The following is a 12,543-nucleotide window of genomic DNA, read 5'->3' on the forward strand; positions in this document are numbered from 1 at the left end:
TTGGACGCAACAACTGCTCGTCAAGCATCCACCACCCCATAGAGTCTTACCCCATTCCAGCCTTTCTTGGAGATTAAAGAAGAATGAAGTTACCTCATCTCTGGGGCAGCATGCTTATTGGACCAGCATGTAATATCCTTTAGAGTTTAGGCTGAAAATGTCCTCAAGTGAGAAGAGAAAAAAGCTGGAGCTTTCGTGGACCCAGAGAGACGTCTCTAGTAGATGCCTAGGTAAGATTTGGACTGGACTGGAGGAAGGCGACAGTCTACCCGGATTGGGCCACAAGAAGGAATGCCCGCCCTTTCCGCGCCCGGATTGGCTGAGTGCGAGCCGCGCCTCCCTCACGCCCACAGCCAGGGTAAGAGAAATGCGCTGCTCTCGCCTGGCTTCCGACTTCCAGCAGGTTGCTCAGGAGAGTATAAAAGGGCGCGCTGGGTTCCAAACTTGATCCGAAGTTGATCCTGGAGAGGCGTGCTCCATCGCAACGGTGAGGGTCTGCAGGAGAGAAGTGTCGCGGGGAGCGACTGAAGCTCTGTGACCGCAAGTGTCATTTCTGAGCGGTGGTTTGCTAAAGTGTGGCCGAACCTCAGCGGCACCCTGAAGTGTGGTGCTGCCCTGGCTTCGGAGTCAGGATCATTGAGATACAGGGCTTAAAACAGGTGTTTATATGCCTTTGTTTCCCTCAGGCTACTAGAGCCTTTCTGCAGAAAGCCTTGGAGGGTGCAGGTGTTTGGACACAATTTTGAATGGCTCATCCCGTGGAAAGCTGTGGGGGAAACAAGCGCTGGGAATGTGTCCAGGGACCTGGCTCTGTAAAGGCTTCTGAGAAGTTTCTTTTGCTGCCTGTCACCCTCGATTCCCCTTCCCCCAGGGATGTGCAGATGAAGGCCAGCAGAGACGCTGCTGCCCCAGCCCCTGGGGACATGCAGGACAGGGAGGGCTCGCAGTTCCCTAGTGAGGAGACTGGAGATGGTGGAGTTCCGTATCACCAGATACCAGAGATGGGGACCTGGAGGAAATATATATGCTGCCTTCTCTAGGGTTTTGGAAGAAAAGCGCGCGTGGGGGAGGACATGCTGGGTTAAGGGAGAAGAGGATTAGTGAAAGATCTAGGAGTCTTTGGGGACTCCAGGAAGTAGCTTGAACCATAGCCAAGTCAGGAGGAGGTAATAGTAGACTCATTTGTGTAGTTTAAATCATTAAGAAATTAAAAGGAAGTCAGTAGGTATCCGCTGGTGTTCACCAAGTGCAGTTCTGTGGTCTTGGTAGATGCATGTTGTGTGGGATCAAACATCCCTATTTGTACCAGAAAATACCCATTTTAGCACTGAAAGGCCCTTATCCCAGGAACCTCCCAGTTCTGGGCAAACCAGAATGTATTTGGTGAGTTCAGGTGACTGACAACAAAAATGTGGTTGGTGTCAGAGAGGGCCACTGGGGGCCTAAGGTATTTAGGTTAATGAACATGAATAGGGTCAAAGGAGGAACTATTTAGAAGGTAAGTGAGGGCACTGGGGTATAGAATCCTTGCAATGAGAAAGGAAATCAGTGGGGAGTACTGAGCACTCTGTGTCTGCATTATTGAAGAATCAGTAGAGGATTTGAGGTTTGGTAAGGAACCAAATGTTAATGTGTATTAATGGTAGTCGGTGGGGGAAGAGGGCCAGTTCCCCCTCATTCTGGAGAATGAGGTGGTGCAGAGAGTGGCTGTGGGGGCCAGGGCAGGGACCCCAGTGAGGAGGATTGGCGCAGCCAGCAGAAGCATGTGTTTGTGCTGGGCGAGGCTGGCAAGCCCATCTACTCACAGTAGTGTAGCCTGGAGGCACTGTCAGCTACCATGGGCATGATGACAGCCCTAGTGTCCTTGGTGCAGAGCGCTGGGGATAACATCCGCACCATCTAAGCCAGTAACCAAGGGGGTGGGAAGCGGAATGGGAGCCATGGCTGGGAATGTGGCAGGCTGGCTGGCCATGGGAGGTGTGTCTGTCTGTCCTTCTGTCTGCCTGCCTGCCTTTCACACAAGGCACCAGCAGCCAGCCCGGGTGACCCGGGGTCTGACTCTGTGTCAGCACCGTCCTCTGCTTGGTCTGGGTTCTGCATGAGCAGCGTCTCTGAGTAACTGGCTGGGTGACCCTGTGCTGAGAGCTTGGCTGTGTGATTGTGGGCTGAGCTGGGTGCTAGCTCAGTGTCAGTCCTGCGCCACGTCACTGCCTTACTTCCTCTCCTTTCCTATCTGCTAGTCATGCTCCTTACCAGTGACGGGAGTAAAACAGTTGTTCTCACAGTTCAGACTCACTGTGGAGTTGTGGACTGGAGAGGAAGCTGCGCCTTTGTTCTCATCTGCCTCCTGAAAAAGCTGGCAGCCTGGGGCCGCTCCTTTAAGTGTGTTGTGTATAACTTCCCTGTGTCCTGCCATCAAAGTGAACGATTTGTCATTGTGTTCCCTTAAGATAAATACTGATGGGAACATTACATGAAAAGACATTTCGCTAAGATGTGATTAATTAAAGGAAATATTCAGGTATAAGTTATTTTGATAATTCTTTGAGATTTTATGGGATTACAATTCTGCCACATTAAAAAATCTCACTTAAGATAATTATATAATTTTAAAATCACACGGGATAATGTGCCCATGTCTGAATAATGATATATGTAAACCCATTGCAAAAACGCCTGAAAATCCCTGTTCAAAGGCTCAGCAGAGTTTGTAGCTGCTGTTTGTTACTTTCATGTCAAGCATGGAACAGTGCAAGAACACTGGCCAAAGCTGTTTGTGCTTCATGGTGGTAGAGAGGGTGTCAGGTTGCATCCAACACACTCTGTTGGCCTCCTTCATAGTGAATCAGCTCTCTCACCTGTGCCTTTCATATCCAAAATTGTACACTAAGTACCAGTTCTGTTTGTGGGTTGACTTTTACGTTAGAATCTGAGTTTTATAAAAACCAAAGATTGTTTTCACTTGTTCTGAGCAGCAGCTCTGGTATATTTAAAGGCGATGGATCCTTTATCTCTCCTGAGCCTGCAGAGGCAGGAAGTGCACCAAGTTCTTAGTGGTGATTTCAGCCAGAGGTAAGTAAAGGTCTAGGGGAAGAAGACATCTACTCATTCTCCCCAGGACAGCATCAGTAACTGTCTTCCATCTCCAGGATATTTTAAATAAAACCTGCTGGAAAGCCAAAAAGTTGCATTAAAACGTTTAATTAGATTTCTTAAGGACACTGTGATTTTTCAAATATCTTGTCAAATGGTACTTAAGAGGAGACAGGTTATGCTCCAAGCAGAAGATAAAAACAGGTCATTGTCAGGCAGGTGCCTGTAAATAACTTCTGTGTTAACTCGGTTTTCAAGATTATATTTCAGGGTGGTAGACCTGGCAAGCAAACAGATGCCTTTTATGGTTAACGTTTCCTTTATGCAGACAGTATTTGTTGTCTGATTTCCCAGTTTACTCTTCTACTCGCTCTTTTTGTTGAGTGATTTGAACAAGGATCAGACTCTCCTACGTGGCTCTAGCTCTGACTCCTCCTTTGATGAGCAGCGTGATTTTCTGCAGACCTCTTTTATGTTTATGGATTAAAGATACTGAAATCCTTTTTTAGTTTAAAAAAGCCTCTTTTCATAGGTATGACATTGTAAGTAATTTAACTTGTTTTCTGAGGTCCTATATTTTTTATTATGTATTCTTGCTCATGGGAGCCACAAGAAATTTCATAAACTATCCTTGTAATTGTTCCTACATTTACTGTCACATCTTCCCAGAAACAGTCCTTTCTCTGTAATGGAAAGGCACTCCATCAAATTCCAATTTCTTGGTACTCCATTTTTCTCCCAGACCTTTTGTTAAGAGGAGTCTTCATTTTACCAGCAAAAGTCATGCTCTTGGTTGGCACAGACATGATCAAGGCTTTTTTTTTTTCCATTGGGCAAGGCCACCCAAGAATCTAAGTCAGTTAAGGACTTTAATAAACACCCAAAATATAGTTACCTCACCAGGACTGCTGTGATGAAGAAGATATCTCTCTTCAATTCCATCCTCCATGTTTCTTTTTCTAGCCTTTACACTGCGTTGGTGTTCTAGGAAGTGGATAACAGGAAAGGTAGATGTTTTTTTCTTTAGTTTTTGTTTAGGTTAGTTTTGTTTTTTGCTCATTAGCATTAGAAGCACAATTATCCAGGCAGATAAAGGATGCTATGCGTTTCTAAGGCCCTGTGCAGGAGCACCTTGGAGTACAGCTATTTTGTTTGAAATCAGTTGTGGGCTGTTAAGTCCCTTGTAGTTTCCACTCCCAGTGCTAATTCTAGCCCATCACTGGTGCTGAAGCAGAGAGCTGTTGGTCCATCCCGCCAGGAGAGATGAATCTGGAAACTTCTGAGCTTCTGAGTTAGAGTTAACCAGCCTAGGAAAACCTCAGGGAAAAAATTTGAACTCTGTGAATGATCCACACAGGGGAAAGAGCTCTGTGAGAGGAGCTGAGGGTGATCTGAAGTTTGGATGATGATGTCCTTTCTGTTCCCAGGTTTGGTGCAGAGAAGACACTTCCTCTGGGGGTCTGGCTGCCCCGCTCTGTGGGCAAACTGCTACATGGTCTGCATAATCCAGATTTCAACCTCCTAAAGCTGGAAGTAACTGAGCAACATTGAGCAGATTTAAACTCCATCCTTAAAAAGATGTAACACCAACAAAAAGGCAACCAGCCCACCAGACAACAGAGAGGTTTCTATGAAAGTAAAGCTACTCAAGGAGACAGACAATGACATGGGTGAAGTGTGGAAAGAGATTTGACATAATTCTAGGAAAGCATTGAAAGACCTTGAGGAAGTAACAATTAGGATTTTTTTTCCTGAAACTAAAAAATTCAACTAGAATAACTAAATATCAGTATTCAGATTTTCACTTATTTAACAAAAAAAGACACAGCTAACTTGAGCACGTGGCATGCTGTGTCCCTCTAAATGCTGTACCCAGAGGTATCGCTGAGGAGGCTAAAGAGAAGAGCAAGCCAAGCAACGCTCAGTCACAGCGTTTGATTACAGTTTACAGAGTCAAAACTCACATGTGTCCATGCTAACGTGCATAGTAATTGAATGAATCATTGATCACTCCCAAGGGGCTGCTCTTTGTAGAGAAATATCAAATCAGTAAATGTGGAAAAAGAATGAGAGAAATTCAAAATTGCCATTAGTGATTCACCACTATAATAACAGTTGAAAGATTTGCCAAGGAAGACCCGAATAAGCAAGTGAAAATCTGAAAAGAAACAGGCTATAATGCAGGCTGAGAGTAACTTTACAAAGAAGAAATCTGACACTTCATTGACTAAGAGTTTAGGTCCATATTCACAAGGAATAGGACCTATTGACATAGGTGCTCAATAGTGATATCAGATACCGGGAAGGACATGACATCACTTCTGGGGAATTCTTGCCAAAAGCTACATAAGCTTGATTTATGTTAGGAATCTGAATTGTCAAGATCATGAAACTCAAGAAGAAACTAAGGGACTCTCAGTTATCGGAGGCTGTTAAAAAGTCTCAGGGACTAACTTCCATCAGGGACCCTGAATTCTATTCTATAAGAAAACCAGGCAATGGAGATGGGGGAAGTGAGAAATTTGCATATGATTTGTAGTTTCATAATTAATGTTAATTTCCATGCTTTTCATAATTGAAATATGGATCCCAGGTACAAGATAAATGCAAACTCAATCAGATTTATTATTTTTCTATAAATCTAAAATTATTTCAAGACAAACATTTTTCAAAAGCTACACATGTGGCAGTTTCATGTGGACCCATTGATTTTTTTGTGTCATTTGCGTACTAACCCATAGACACTACAGGGATATTTATATATATTTCTTTCCCAGTACACATTTGAATTTTCTCCCAAAAGCTGCTACTAGTGCATGAGTAGACACAGGTGCTCATGTAATTTGCAAGGCCTGTTGATAAAGCTCCATCTAATTACGAAAATTGCATTTACCATACATGTGTTTACACTCTGCACAATAAGTAAAATCACAATACAAAAGTCAATGATGAGTGCAGCACACAATTTAAAATGTTAATTGCCCCTTAGTGTCACTGTGGATAAAGTGGTGTTGCATGAAAGTGACATCTTAGCACTAAATATATATAACACAACTCATTTAAAACACATTTTTGGCACTCCAAAAATAAAATTTTGTAAATTTTGGGTACTGGGTAATTGGTTTTCATTAAGATTTCCTTAATTAGATATATGCTAGATAGGTTTATTAGTGATCACAAAGTGAATCTATAAAGCAACTTGTAAAACTGTAGAATTTGCCATGTAATGGGCTATTCCTGGTTATTACTATCAAGAGAAGCAGGGTATGTGATAGATAGGCCACATTTTGCTTAATGTTTGCTTTGAGGTATTTAATTGTTCTAAATAGGTAGTAAATGTCCATTTAAAAAGAAAAGCAATACTTAGCAAGCTGCATAAAAAGTTACTGCAGGGCTGTCTGTATTTCCACCAGTTTTCATCAAGTAAGTGAAAGCAGTCACCCTCAATCATCCCATCTGCCTGAGTCACTTTCAGGGGGAGCCAGGCTGACTCCCATGGAAACCACAGCAGGAGGGTGTTTCAGTCCTGAGACTGAAACCACTGGCAGCTTACAGACACACCTCTCTCTCTCTGTCTCCCCCTCCACCCCGCCTCTCTCCCTCTCTTTCTCTGGCTCTGCGTGCTACCCCAAAATCTAAATGGATTTCAAATCAATTTTCTAAACCAAACAAATACTTTAAAAATTGCTCTGTGATATACAAACTGTACTCATTAAGTCAAATACTGGTAACATTGTTTTTAATTGTGACTACTCTGGTGTAGATTTGGCATGAACTATAAAGAAATTTATATCACATAATTGTGCAACAACCAACTTGCAGTTCTACATGAATGCTTTGGTAACACACAACAGATAAAATTAAATGACTGACCATAGCTTCCCTCTTTTATAGAATGAAAAAAATTAGGGAGAAGGCAAACATGTTTCAGTGAGAGAAAATAAAAGAGACAAGAACTAGATGACCTGAGATTTGCAACAAGAAAAAGTTTCCCCAGCATACATTTGTATTTTGCTCCTTTTGCTTGCTTGTAAGAAGTAAAATGAGGGTGAATTTAAGTGTAGTATTACACAAGACACTCTATTTATAAAAAATCTTTGGGAATATGTTTATTGATGGTTGGTATGGAAGAGGAGTTAATTTGTTTAATAGTGGAAGTTGCATTTAAATAGTACAATGAATGTTTAAATTCTAGAGACAAAGATAATTATTCTTTATAGTAGTTTTCCCTTCTCCCGAGGTGCATCCCCAGAAATTGACCCTTCAATGATGCACGGAAAACAACCTGTTTCAGTTATTGTTTACTCAGTATTTATTGAATTAAGTATATTGAGTGTTACGCATCAGGCCCTGTGCTTGGTGATGAAACAATGTGAAACACAGCACTCTGCTGACCTCACAGGTGCAGACCCAGGAGAGGGCAGGCAGATGCTGGAAGAGGGGTGAGTTCTAATAATTTCCCTTAGAAATGGAGATGAGGAAAAGCTGTGCTGACAAAAGATGCTCAAAACAATGGAATGAGTCAACTCATGAATCTGAGGGGAAAGAATTTACAGTAGAGGAAGAGCAAATAAAAAATCTATGCAAATAAGAGCAGGAGGTGAATGGGAAGTAAACTGGACGGGACTGAAAGAATATTAGTGCAAAAAAAAAAAAAAAAAAATAGAGCTACTGGGGCCCTAGCTGAGACTGGGGCCAGGTCAAGATTATGTTTAAATCAATGACGCAATTTACCCAAAAGCAAAATTTTTGTTAGGGAAATGTGGTATCTATAATTAATTTGGCGGAATAGGTTACCTGTGTGAAACACATGCTCATGCTCATGTTGCAACCTTGTGTCTGTGCACTGAGATGCAGGAGAAATTGCTGAAGAGGGATAATGAGTGGGGATGACACACACAAAGGTTTGCAGAGAAGAGAACGGCTTGGAGGTTGGAAAGTTCACGGTCCTCATGCTATGCGGATTAGGACACTGCTTCGGTCGACTAAAAAACAACAATCCTGAATGTTTTGTTTGTTTTGTTTTGGTTTGGTTTGGTTTGGTTTGGTTTGGTTTGTTTTGAGGAAGAGAGAAAGAGCATAGATTTATGATACGTGTAACTATGGGGCAGATGGATCCTGAAGATGGATTAGACAGAGAACACAGTGGAGGAGGGACTCCTGGCTTGATTTCAATTTCTGACAACGTGAGCAGTGCTGCTACTCCAGGAAACAGGAAACACTGAAAGAGGCCAGTGCAGAGAGCTGCAGAAGATGCATTATGTGGATGAGGCTCAGAAGAGGGGGAATGAGGGTTGTCATTGAAATGAGCAGTAGGTCTCTGGAGAGTATCATAAGGGGTAGCCACAGCATTCCACGTGGTACTTCATAAGCACAGATCTTCTGTATTTTAGAAAATTCTCTGAAAAACATCTTTATTGTCCTAGCAATGAAAGAGCAGCTGTGAATCCTATGTCTAAGTAGAGATTTCCAAAAAATAATATGATTATCATTCACTCAAGGATAGAAAGAAATCATAAATTGGTAAGGACCTGTGGTCTTTACACTTCAGGGTTGGAATTGGGGTGGCAATCACATTGCCTTGATGGAAGGGGAGTGGTCAAAATCACGAGGCAGAAGACCCATTAGAATGCAAGACTGTTGATCTCTAGGAACTATTCTTGATACCTAATCAAATTCAGATTTTCTTCCACATTGTAGTTATTTTCTGTTATTTCTAAGACTTCCATAATTTTTCTCTTAAATGTTTTAGTCCCATTGTTGCTTTGTGATGGAAAAAAGGGAAAACTCGGAGCTTCTGCCAGAAGTTAATCATGCAAAAACAGGGATGATTTACTTAGCTTAAACTAGACACTAGTTTGGTCATTAAACAATTGTCTAATGTTGGCCACTTAGCTAAAATATTTTACAAGGACCAAAATGGGATGGTATAAAATGACACTTTTCCTTCAGGGACTCCTGAAGACAGACCCATTTAAAAGATCTACTTTCCTATAGTGTTGTGATAGGAGCTCACCTCTCACTTAGATGATATCTAGAAGCTTTATGCATTAGATTGAGGTCTGCCTGGATTTTGCTTATGACTGAACTGCCTGGAAGTCACTGGGAGACTGTAAACCCCTTTCTAAAATCATTATACCCAAGGAAACCTACTTCTTCAGTGGAAAACAATTTACATGGCAAAAAATAGTGAGGTGCATAATACGATTTATTTTGGTAACTGAGTATATGAATGTATGATATTAATGATACCATACAGTATGTATATAATATCACACAGTATGTATGATTGTACAGCATGTATGATATGATATCTCAGAAAACATTTGCCTTCAAATTATGGATTATAAGACAAAGACTAACTCTTGAGTTTCTATTATGTTTTATAGCATAGTGTCTGTGCTTAAGCTTCAGTTTCACAATAGAAGCCAATAGAGAAGTAGGAATTGTTCCAAAGAAGTTTTTGAAGCATTTAAGCACCGTATCAATTGCATACATCATGAAATTTCAACTGTGATAAAGCCAGTGTGCAATAAATTTCTACTAAGAAAGACATCAAAAAAGAGAGATTTTCTTTCTCTTATACAAATCAAAGTTAGAATGTATGTACAGTAGAAAATGTGACATCATTCAAAGGCTATCATCACATTTCCTTTACCCACTCACCTGCAGAGGGGGACACTTAGGCTGAGTCCTTATCTTGGCTGTTGGGAATAACGCTGCCCGGAGCACAGGAGCGCAGATCTCATCTTACTGGTTTCATTGCCTTTGGCTCTACACCCAAGTTGCTAGGTTGTACAGTAGCTCTGCTAATGTTTTGAGCAACCACTAAACTTCTTGCACGATGGTTGTACTAACTGACATCCTACCAACAGTGTGCCAGGGTTCATGGACAAATCTGGAGGACATTATGTTACGTGAAAGAATTCAGACGCAGACAGACAAACGCAGTACTGCATGATATCACAAATGTGTGGAATCTAACTAAGCTGGCCTCGTAGAAACAGAGTAGGATGATGGCGACTCCAAGGATAGGGTGGCTGAGAGGAAGGGGAAGGAAATGTTGGTCGTAGCACATAAAATTTCAGTTAGATACAGGGAATCGATTGCAGAGATCTTTTGTACCACAAAGTGACTACAGTTAACAATATGCCAAATTCTTGAAAAATACCAACCGAGTGGATTTTAAAATTTTATCACCATAAAAATGAGAACTAGGTCAGATGATGTGTATGTTAGTCCTGTTTACTCATTGTACTATATGTAATGCATGTATATATTAAAAACATTATGAATGTTGTACATAATAAATTTGTCAGTTTAAATGACTAAATAAAACTATCAGCCTTCTCACCAATAGTTTGCAGTGTAAGAATTTACCTAATTTTCAATTAATTTGATCAGTGTCTTCTTCTCTGAGATTTTTATAAAATAAAATGTGGTTGTTGTCATGTCGTTATATCTGGTTTATTTTCTTTCAAATAGCTACAATCTCATTTGAAGAGATAGTGCTTTCCAATCATTTATCAAGTGCTATAAATTTCTACTCAGAAAAGTTGGCCAAATCCATTCAGCAAATGAAAAAAAAATTCAGTCTTTCTCAATCCTCACTGTCATTTGTAACTATCTTCTTTTAATATGTATTTTGAAGAAAAGGTCATTTCACTGTTCAATTAAAAAATTAATTTTGTTCCTGTTGAAAATGTAAAGAAATACGAATCATTTATAACACTTTATTTTGAAAGAAAACATGAATTCCTCCAACAGAAACATAATTTACCAGAAAGTTGATCACATGCACAGCTTAGAAATATACATGTTGGTTTAACAGGCATAAAGTAATGTCTAGTTTCAACACCCGAAATAGGGGAATCATTTCATTAAGAGTGAACACAAGTTAGTCTGGCATGATACAAAGAATTATGATACGAATTAGATTTGCTAGTTCCTGGCTTGATAAAATAGAAATGCATAATTCAATGGCTTTTCAAAAAATAATTGTTGGAGCTCCTAATTTTCAGAGAGAGGTAATAGGAAAGCACAGAGCAAGTCAAGTATGAGACTTTCCAGTCTTTTCTCAGGGGAAAGAAGGAGGAGCAGGCAGGAAGCCAGAGCCACGGCAGGAGCCCAGATCCGTTCTGGCAGATTCACTGACTATCTGAGGGTGAATGATGTAAAGAAATGGGCTGCACATTATACTCCTGACTCAGGAAATCCAGTAACAGGCAGTGACTTCATCAGGATTTCACACACAGAAAAGAAACACCAGAGCACCGATCTCCTTCTGGAAAGATCAAACAGAAAGGAGCTGGAGTACATCAGGCCAGCTAGATGAAGCAAGTGACAGAAAATGGGGATAAAACACCCAGAGCTGTGTCCTCCAAAGCTGGCTACTTCCTGGTCCCTGACACCTGTGGATCTGTTGCCTTAGAGAGTGGCAAAGGGAATCTAGGTGGAGATGAAATGAAAACACACCAGTTAGTTGGCGTTGAAACAGGGAGGTTACCCTTGATTACTGGATTGCCTTGATTAGAGGCCCCGTGTAATCTCTAAGGTCCTTAAAAGGGAAAGGGAGGCCATAGAGGTCAGACTGGCACAGCGTGAGGACTTGGCTCACTTTTCCTGACTTTGAAATTCAAGGAAGGGGACCAGGAACCGAGGAATATGGAAAATGAATGGACGCTGAAAAGGCAACAAACTGATTCTTTCTTTGAGTTTCCAGAAAGGAACACAAGCCTGCTGACCCCTTGATCTTAGCCCAGTGAGACACACTTTGGAATTCTAAAGTACAGGAGTGAAAGGTGGTGGATTTGTAGTGCTAAACCAGTATGTTGTCATAATTTGTTACAGAAAAAATAGAAAAATAATAAAGGGGGAATTAAGTAAGGGTCCATAAGCAGAATTATAAGAACCTTCTTGCTCTCTTAGAGTTTGAGAGTTTGAAACTCTTCCTAAGGAGGTCAGTTTCAGAAAGCCCCATCTAATATACAACTTCTAATCAAGTGTTTCATCACTTCATATCCAGATGACAGCCAAAGATAATCTGGCATTTGAGGAGTCTTTGCCATGAAAGACATGTAAAACAAAACAAAAGTAAATACCTGCCCTTAAAAAAGAAAATTCAGGGGAAAGAGGCTACATAGTGAGAAAAATAGATTTTCAAAAAGCTATACATGATATAATAACAGATGATATCAATTTGTATATAGGTGAAATAAATCAAGACACTGAAAACTACATTTACACAAATTTTATAAATACAAAATCTGAAATTAAAATGTTGCAAGCATTATGAGAATAAAGTTGAGAAAAATTTTTCAAGCTGTAGCCCAAAATGGAAAATAGACAAACCCAGAAAGAAATTTAAACTCTGGAGATTAAAAAAAAAAAAGTTCTATGAAGAAAGAAGAAATAAAATGGTACATAATAAAAATTAACTTTGCCCAAAAG

General features: G+C 40.7%; 1 long non-coding RNA gene across 1 annotated transcript; it reads left to right on the forward strand.

Annotated features, from left to right (window-relative positions):
* The first annotated feature begins 360 nt into the window (after positions 1–360).
* Positions 361–10,450, forward strand: LOC134475796 (uncharacterized). The gene is made up of 2 exons (XR_010047058.1): positions 361–487; positions 4,521–10,450. It is a non-coding gene; the product is annotated as an uncharacterized LOC134475796 (long non-coding RNA).
* The last annotated feature ends 2,093 nt before the right edge of the window (positions 10,451–12,543 follow it).

Source organism: Cavia porcellus, unplaced genomic scaffold (genome assembly GCF_034190915.1).
Source record: "Cavia porcellus strain 051 isolate PalLab524CR breed Dunkin Hartley unplaced genomic scaffold, mCavPor4.1 scaffold_4, whole genome shotgun sequence".
Taxonomy (NCBI): domain Eukaryota; kingdom Metazoa; phylum Chordata; class Mammalia; order Rodentia; family Caviidae; genus Cavia; species Cavia porcellus.